We start from the raw sequence: 9,862 nt of genomic DNA on the forward strand, positions 1-9,862 counted from the left end.
ACATGGCACAAGTATACATATGTAACAAACCTGCACGTTATGCACATGTACCCTACAACTTAAAGTATAATAATAATAAATAAATTTAAAAAAAAAAAAAAAAAACACTAATCCAATGCAAATCTAACAATATTGTATATGGCATGACATACAAATCCTTAATAACTTTTCTTTCTTGTAGATTAATAGAATTTTTACCAGTCCCCAGTAGGAAACAGATGACACACAGACAATAGGTTAATTTTAGCAGAGTTTATTTATGAAGAGCTTAATTATAAAGGCGTTGCTATGGGGGAAATCACAATACACAGAAGAGTCACCAAGGCCTGACAGTAGTCTGACTGTCACCATTCCTATGCCACAAAGAAGGAGGGGAGCAGTGGTTACTGGGATCTGGAGAGAGAAAGTCATGTAGAAAAAGACCCCTTGAAAGGACCAGAGATTTCTGCTAAGGGGCACTGAGTCAACCCCACAGGAAGGAGCCCAGGCAAGCAACTACTCCGCCAGTGCTCTCTTCCCTCCCTCTGGTCTTTTAATAGTGCTCTCAATTGGCCAAACCCAACAAAGGCAATGAGATCCCATTAACAAGTCCATATAGGCAGGCTCCAGGGGCAGAGAACAGGGTGGAGAATGGTGAGAAGGGGACCTGGAGGAGAAAACAGAAGACAACAGCTCAGACTCACTCATTTGAGCTTTTCGGCCTAGGAAAGATGACCTCGGTCCACTTGCCTGTGTCCAAGCTGTTTTTCATCATCTCTCTCTTGCAGAGCAAAAATTTTTCCTGAGTTCACATTTAAACTTCTAAGTATACAGCTCTCAGTAAACACCATGTTCCTCTAGCATATCAGCAGGAAATCTGAAAGAACATGGGACAAGCAAGTACAAAGAAAATACAAAATGAAACACCTAGTAAAATAGTAAGTAAACATTTTAGGAATTATGCCAAAAATTTCTTTAGAAATCTTTAGAAACTCTTCAGAATTCTGTAATCCCAGCACTTTGGGAGGCCAAGACGGGTGGATCACGAGGTCAGGAGATCGAGACCATCCTGGCTAACATGGCGAAACCCCGTTACTACTAAAAAATACAAAAAACTAGCCGGGCGAGGTGGCGGGTGCCTGTAGTCCCAGCTACTCAGGAGGCTGAGGCAGGAGAATGGCGTGAACCCGGGAGGCAGAGCTTGCAGTGAGCCGAGATTGTGCCACTGCACTCCAGCCTGGGCGACAGAGCGAGACTCCATCTCAAAAAAAAAAAAAAAAAAGAAGAAGAAACTCTTCAGAATTTAGGGATGTTTTATTATTTGTATCCCTCCTCTCCCCTCCCCATCCTATACATATACACATACACATTGAGCACTTTTGGCTCGAAAAGTGTCTTTTCTTTGATCTTCTTTTGGAGATTTAAAATCTGCTTATCTGTGGAATGGAACTTCAAGAGATCTTTTTATCTAAGTGCTTAGACATTTCTATAAAAGGCACTCTTTAATCTGAAAAGTATCGATTTTTCTTATTAATTGCTACTGCTGGCCAATAGTACAAAAATTTTCTCTTATCTTATGTCTATCACACTATGTCCAAAACGGCTGGATTTCCAGCACTTTCGTGAACTACTTAGTATGTTCAGTACTGAGCATGGCACTTAGTAAGTGCACAATTAATACTGATAATAATGGTAGTTGGTAGCTGCAGTTGTTTATTCTTTTGAAAAAATAGTATTTTTTTCAAGGCAAAGATTCAGCAATGCACTGTAAAGTGTGAGATTCAGCTAAAAGTTCTGTCTTACAATATGCACTGTCTTGAATGTAAAACATTTTAAAAGCTTGCATTTTCTTGATGAATATTTGGAAGTTTATGGTAAAGACACTGAAATCCAGTGGATCGCAGAGATTCTAGCCATACTGGCAAGGACTCTAAAATCAACCCTTAAATATAGTTATTTTATTTATTCATTTATTTACTGGGGCTTCACATCCTAGCTACTTCCCAAAAGAAATGCTTTATTGTCATTTCCTCCTCATTTTCTGTGTCTTTCCTTAGAGTAGAAACTGTCAAATTAGATCATATTCCAGCAGAACAATGAAACCACAGCCCAGCCCTATATTATTTAAAGACCTAGATTTCATTTGCCATAGGTGAAGGTGACTGAAGTCAAAGAGCCTGGTTTATATCACTGGGCTGCCAGCAGGACAGAACTCACGGCCCCCACTTCCCATTATGAACAAATCTATAAAGGAACGTATGCCTTTGTTTCTCCACCAGGGCACTCATTTTATACAGTGCCAACTTACAGAATTTTCAAGAGCAGAACTTCAGTGGGCAAAACAGGAAGATCTCTCAAACTGGTTTCTAGTATAACTCATCAAAACATGAGAAAAATAGGAAATACAGGTTTGTGGCATAATTTCTGTCAAATACTAGACAAATAATAGGTGCAGGCAAAAATAATTTGTTTCTTTGAACCTGATACTGCTAATGCCATTCAGAATGAGAGCTGTGTTGATTAAACTTTAATTTGAAATGCAAACTTTAAAATGCTAATCTCATTCACTAGTTCATGAGACTTTCATAATCAATTTTAAGTTCGTGTTCTTCATCATGATGGTATTATTTTTTAATAGGCCGGAGTCCTTTTAGTAGCAGTATACTGGCCACTATCTAATTGGTCCTCTACTACACTGATTGTTAAACATTTTGAATATTACCTTGGGTCAAAGTTCCTTTAATGAAGGACTTTTATCAATCTCTTTTATTATTAAACATAACAAACTGAATTCTGCAATTGCACTTCTAGTTACAATATAGAAAAGCATAAAAGAATTTTGCTCCTCCCATAAAACACGTGACAAACTAAAACGTACGCTATTCTTTAACACCAACAAAAAATAGCCAACACAAATTAGTCGAAATGCTGAATAACTGAATCTTGACAGACTGATTGCTCAGAAAATCTTTGCCTCATTCAAATTATCTCTACAAAATTCTGATAAGGAATCTATACTGCTGCAGCTTTATGACTTTCTAACCAGAATGTGTTCTCTCTGCTGGGTCATCATTTTTCATGCTTGCTATGGCCAAGTGATGTGGAGTAATAAACTTACTTCCATGGGAAGAAATCCAATGGCAGTTGTTGCATCCAATGATTCTCAGTCCTCATCCTCCTTGTCCTATTGCATTTGACACCACTGATCCTTAAAATACTTTCTTCATCTCACTGCTGCATTTCCTCCATCTTCATTCAGTTGCTGGTTCCTCCTCATTACCCTGTCATCCAAATTTTGGAGTATCTCAGGTCTAAGTCCTTGAACCTCTCCTTTTTTCTCTCCCACCCTCACTCCATAGGTAATTACTATGGCTTGAGTTTGAATATGTCCCCCAAACTTCATTTATTGGAAACTTAATCCTAATGGAGAAGTGTTGGGAAGTGGGACCTTGAAGAGTGATTGAATCATGGATGCAAAACCTTCATAAACTGATTAATGCCTTTATCATGGAAGTGGGTTTCTTATAAAAAGATAAGTTTATCCTCCTCTTGCTTGCTCTCTCTCACTCTCTTTTTGCCCTTCTGCCATGGGATGATGCAGCAAGAAGGCCCTTGTCAGATGACAGCCCCTTAATCTTGGACTTCCCAGCCTCCAGAACTGTGAACTAATTAATTTCTGTTCATTATAAATTACTTAATCTGTGGTATTCTGCTACAGCAACACAAAATGGACTCAGGCAATATTATTACCCAGACTCATTGCTTTAAATACCATCTACGCCCTAAAACTTCCAAAATACCATCTATGCCCTAGTAATTCCAAAAATATCTCCAGCCTAGACTTCTTCCTGGACTATCTTCATTTTGATATCTAATAATCATCTCAAACACAACATGTCCAAGAATGAGTTCTTGATTTTTCCGTCAAACTTGCTCTCCCCAAAGTTTTTCCAACCTCAATAAATAGCAATTCTATTCTTTAGTGGCTTACATCAAATTCCTTTGAGTCATCCTTGATTCCTCTCTTTATCTTATACCCTATATCTCATCCATTTGCAAATCCAGTCTACTCTACCTTCAAATTCTATCTAGAATCCAACCGCTTCTTATCTTCTCTGCTACTATCACTTGGTTTAAGCTGTCATCCTCTCTTTCCTAGAGTATTACAAGAGCTTCCTAGCTGGTCTCCCTGGTCCCCCTTGCCTCTCTGCACTGTACTCAACACAATAGCTTGGAGTGATCCTTTTAAAAGTGAAGGCAAATCATGTCACTCCTCTGCTTAAAAAGTCTTTCATAGCTTCTTTTCCCATTCCCAACAAAAGCCAAAATCCTTACAATGATCCATAAGGCTCTACACAATCTGTTCCTGTCAGTCTCTGATCTCAGTCCCATCTTGCTCCAGCCACAGTGTCCTCCTTGCTTTTCCTTGAACACACCAGTTTTATTGTCACCTAGAGTCTTGTAGGAATTGTTCCCTCAAATATCCTGATGGCTCTCTCCATCATCTCTTTTAGATCCTTGCTCAAATACTACCTTCCTAGTGAAGATTTCCCCAACAATGCTATCTAAAATTTCAATTTTCTGCCAGCATTGTCTATCCCCCTTGCTTTAGTTCCTCTTTATCAGTCATCATGATCTAACATAATTTAGATTTTGCTCATGTATCTTCATATCTTTGTCTGTATGTTCTTTATTTAATGTAAGCTCCTTGACAGTACCATTTTCTAATGTGTACAAATTCTAATGGAGACAACACCTGGCTCAGTGCACAGTCAATAAATATTTGTTAAATGCACATATAGAACATTTACTTTTCTACTTGAAATTAGATCTGAAGATAGATTCTTTACTTGCACAGAGTCATGACATTTCCTAAGCAATGCCTCTGCTTGTGAATCACAATAACTGTCATGTATGAGTATACAGACATGATATTCTGATCTAAGGATATCATACATGTTAATTTAAATCTCAGAAAAATCCTATAAATAGGTATCATTATCCAATTTTAGAAATGAGGAAGCTAAAGCTTGGAGAGTTTAACTTAATACTCTAAAGTCACAGAGCTAGCATGGATTGAGCTAGATTTCAAACTCAGATCTATACAACTATAAAGGCCTCCTTCTTTACTATGACAGGCTACCTTCCCTTTGAAAAATTGCTCAGGGCATTACTCACTTAATATTTACTCACTCAAAATCAAGAGTTTGAATATAAATAGACCACATCACACTGTGTTAGGCATAAGGCAAAATAACCGTAGGTAAGGTGATCAATGAACAAAAAACTGCAAAACCTCTTTGGTGTTAGCACACCTCACAAAAATCCTAAAAACCTCCTTTTTGTGTTTATTTCTCATCTGTATCCCAAATCTTCTAATACCCCACATCAACTACATCCTTTTTCATTATTTGTTGTAATAACTTATTGATTCCAGAAATGTTAACTTGAGAATTGTAAAGGGAAATATGTATATTTCCTTATTAGTTAATTTGATTAACTTTGTTATTATCCTTTGTTTTATGTTCTTGCCAGGCCTGACAGATCCATTTTACTCTTGGGTTGTGGGGAACTTACCATTATGTTGATATATTCAAATAGAGTAGGATGAAGAATGAAGAAAAAGATGAAGAAGATTTACATACATCAAAAACTTCTCTTCAATAACATGTATCTCATTTATTTAGTCACTGGTAAACTGGCTAATAGGAAGGGTCTATATAACAGAAACATTTACGTTAAAATTATTCTAATTAGAAAGCGCATATATGTGTATATGTTTGCCATTATGCTCTACTTATTCCTATTTTATTTCAAATTTATACACTGGAAATGCTACTTTGATTATTAACCAACTCGCAAATCATCTGAAACTTACTTGTCTTTTAACTCTAAACAAAAGAACTAATGCCATCTACTAGATGAACTTTGGAGATCATAATTTATGCACTAAGGTACCTATCACCATCAATAAAAAATAAGTTTCCCTTTGGGCCCCGGGCAATATTCATCAGAACCAAATAAGAATGGGAAATAAGAATTAGAGGACTCATTCAGTCAAAAAAAATCTAAGGATTAAAACAAGAAAAAACTGTGAAAACGTATTTCAGTCACTAAGTCTATCCTTAATTTCTAATCTTTCTAGATAGAAAAACCACTTAATATTATAAATTTCTATGAAAAACATTTAATAAATAATGTACTGAAGATCTGATGCTCTATGTTACTTCAAGTATGTAGAAAAACATTTCAAGTGATTACGCATAAGTGAAGCATACACCATTTTCTTCTGTTTCTTTTATTTGCAGCCCAGGAATAATTTCTGCTTCTAATGATGATAAATCCCCTTCTGATCAGAGTAGCTACAGATTTAAACTTAGATTTAATGTTAATACCATGAAGTATTTAAATAAGCTGAAGTTCGAATATGCTGCAAAAGGCAAGTATTGTAAATATATTTCCTTTAGCAAATAGATATAAAAGACATTTTGAGAAAAGAAACTTTAACTTTAGAGAACAAGTACAACAAAGGAAGCAAGCAATAATTTTTTTAAAAAAAGCACTGGAAATCCACAAAATACAAATGAAACTTCTTTCATTTCTTCTCCATCAGATAATGTGAATGTTGTTTTCTCTTTTATTTATTACACATAATTAAATATGTATAATCTAGGCAGTAGTTGGAAGAGTGGATTAGAGCTATAATACTGACATGAAATATGCCCAAAACCAACCATTAAGTATGAAAGGAAAGCTGAAGAAGAATATGTATTCATGAACTTTTTATGGAAAAGTGCTTCTATCCAAACCACTTGTTGTTTGTATGTGAAAGTCTGGGGGAAGGTTTGGAAGAATACATACCCAACTGTAAAAATGGCTTTCTCTGAGAGACAACTGGCTACTGTGGGAAAAAGGAATTTTGATACTTATTCTAGATACCTCTGTGGTGTTTAAAATTTTCAGTAAGAATGATATTACTTGCCAAATTACATACAAAGTAAAACTACAGGCTGGGTGCCGTGGCTCATGCCTGTAATCACAGCACTTTGGGAGGCCGAGGCAGCCAGATCACCTGAGTTCAGGAGTTCGAGACCAGCCTGACCAACACGGAGAAACCCCGTCTCTAGTAAAAATACAAAATTTGCCAGGCATGGTGGCGCACGCCTGTAATCCCAGCTACTCGGGAGGCAGAGGCAGGAGAATCACTTGAACCCGGGAAGCAGAGGTTGCGGTGAGCCGAGATCACACCACTGCACTCCAGCCTGGGTGACAAGAGTGAAACTTCATCTCAAAAAAAAAAAAAGTAAAACTACATAAATGTTTATATGCACAACCTCTCATTTAGTGTATGGAGCTGTAGACTAGAAAACATCAAGGCTAGATTACAGACCAGCTTTGGAGCAGTCTGGAATCCAGTTCCACCCTCACATAACCTTAGATGAATTATCAGATCTGAATCTATGGACTTCAATGTTCTCATCAGTAAAATTCGGAGACTGAGTTCAGTGACATCATAAGCTCCTTCCTGCCTAAGTGTTTATGACTTTACTATGAAAAAGGAAGATTTTAAGTCAATAAAACATTTCTAGATTTTGTTTTCTTGGTAAGTTTCTTTCTGTCTAATCAAAGATTCTAATTACTTACACACATACCTCAGGGATTTTGCAGGTTTAGCTCCAGACCACTGCAACAAAGTGAGTCACACACATATTTTTGGTTTATCAGTACATATAAAAGTTGTGTTTCCACTATACTGTAATCTACTAAGTGTACAATACCAATAGGTCTAGAAAGTGTACATACCTTAATTTTAAAATACTTTACTGCTGAAAAATACTAATGATCATCTGAGCCTCAAGCAAGTTGTAATCTTTGCTGGTGGAGGATCTGGTCTTGATGATCATGTTGGTGGTTATTGAAGGTTGGGGTGGCTATGAACATTCCTTAAAATAAAACAACAATGAAGTTTATTGCATCGATTGACTCTTGCTTTCATGAAAGATTTCTCTGTAGCATGTGATGCTATTTGATAGCATTTTATCCCCAGCAGAACTTCTTTCAAAATTGGGGTCAATCCTCTCAACCCTGCTGCTGCTTTATCAAGTAAGTTGATGTAATATTCTAAATCCTTTTTTGTCATTTCAACAATGTTCACAGCATCTGCAACAGGAGTAGATTCCATCTCAAGAAACCAATTTCTTGGCTCATGCATGAGAAGCAACTTGTATTTGTTAAAATTTGATCATGAGAGTGCAGCAATTCAGTCATATCTTCAGGCTCCACTTTTAATTCTAGTTCTCTTGCTATTTCCACCACATCTGCGGTGACTTCCTCCACTGAAGTATTGAACCCCTCAAACCTTCCGTGAGGGTTGGAATTGCTATTTTAACCTCCTTTCATGAATCACATAGTTGTTCTTTATAGCATTTAGAACGGTGAGTCCTTTCCAAAAGGTTTTCAATGGACTTTGCCCAGATCTATCAGAGGACTCATTCTCTATGGCAGCTGCAGTCTTACAAAATGTACTTCTTAAATAGTAAGACTTAAAAGTCAACATCTTTTTTCAATAGAGATCTGTTTCATTTACACTGAAAATCTGTGGTTTATTGTGGCCAACTTCATCAAGGATCTTAGATCTGCATAACTTGCTGCAGCTTCTACATCAGCACTCACTGCTTCATCTTGCACTTTTATGTTATGAACAAACCTCTGCTAGCTTCCAACTTTTCTTCTGCATCTTGCTCACCTCTCTCAGTTTTCACAGAATTGAAAACAGTTAGGGCCTTGCTCTGAATTGGACTTTGGCTTAAGGAAATGTTACGGCTGGTTTGATCTATCCAGACCACACAAACGTTCTCCATGTCAGCAATAAAGCTGTTGTGTTTCCTTATCATTGGTGTGTTCATTGGAGGAGTACATTTAATTTCCTTCAAGAACTTTTCCTTTGCATTCACATCTTGGCTAACCATTTGATGCAAGAGGCCTAGCTTTCAGCCTATGTAGACTTTCAACATTTCTTCCTCACTAAGCTTAGTTATTTCTCTGGCTTTTGATTTAAAGTGAGAGATATGTGACTCTTCCTTTCACTGAGAGGCCATCATTGTAAGGTATTATCTGGTTTAATTTCTATACCATTTGTCTTGGGGAACAGAGAGACCTAAGGAAAGGGAAAGACATGGGGGAACAGCTGGTTGCTGGAGCAGTCAGAACACACACATTTACTGATTACATTTGCCATCTTATATGGATACAGTTCATGGCACCCCAAAACAATTATAATAGTAACATCAAAAATCACTGACCACTTGGCGCATGCCTGTAACCCCAGCTACTCAGGAGGCTGAGGCAGGAGAATCACTTGAACCCAGGAGGCAGAGGTTGCAACGAGCTGAGATCACGCCATTGCACTCCAGCCTGGGCAAGAAGAGCAAGACTCCATCTCAAAAAACAAAAATTCCTGCAGTGGTAAAAGCACTGACAGACTCGCTCAATGCAGGGTTGCCACAGACCTTCAATTAAAAAAAAAAATACTGCAAAATACAATGAAGCAAAGAGCAATAAAATGAGGGCTGTCTTTATATAATTCAAGATATTCCAACTTCATATACACATGCGTACCATGCACTTACACATACACATACATTCTTCAGGAGGAAGTCAAGACCAAGGTCATCTTCTGCAGCCCTCCACATGTTTGCCTGCAATATTTTAATGATATAAAGTCTTAGCTTTGTTGCCAGGTGTGAGGAAGTCATGGTTAATTTTTACCTTTATTCACCCTTATTCTGTTTCGACCTCAACTGGTGTATTGCAATTCAATTATGGCACTAACCTGGAGTTAGCAGAGACCCCAAAGTTACAGGGCAGGGTCCACAACAAGACT

At 37.4% G+C, this 9,862-nt stretch overlaps 1 long non-coding RNA gene across 1 annotated transcript; it reads right to left on the minus strand.

The window, feature by feature from the left end:
* Positions 1 to 237: 237 nt before the first annotated feature.
* On the minus strand, positions 238 to 9,136 carry LOC141409051 (uncharacterized). Its single transcript, XR_012427282.1, has 4 exons — positions 5,557 to 9,136; positions 3,098 to 3,260; positions 730 to 856; positions 238 to 646 (listed from the first exon to the last, which is right to left on the minus strand). It is a non-coding gene; the product is annotated as an uncharacterized lncRNA (long non-coding RNA).
* Between the last annotated feature and the right edge of the window lie 726 nt (positions 9,137 to 9,862).

The sequence above is a fragment of the Macaca fascicularis genome, chromosome 18 (assembly GCF_037993035.2).
Source record: "Macaca fascicularis isolate 582-1 chromosome 18, T2T-MFA8v1.1".
Classification (NCBI taxonomy): Eukaryota; Metazoa; Chordata; class Mammalia; order Primates; family Cercopithecidae; genus Macaca; species Macaca fascicularis.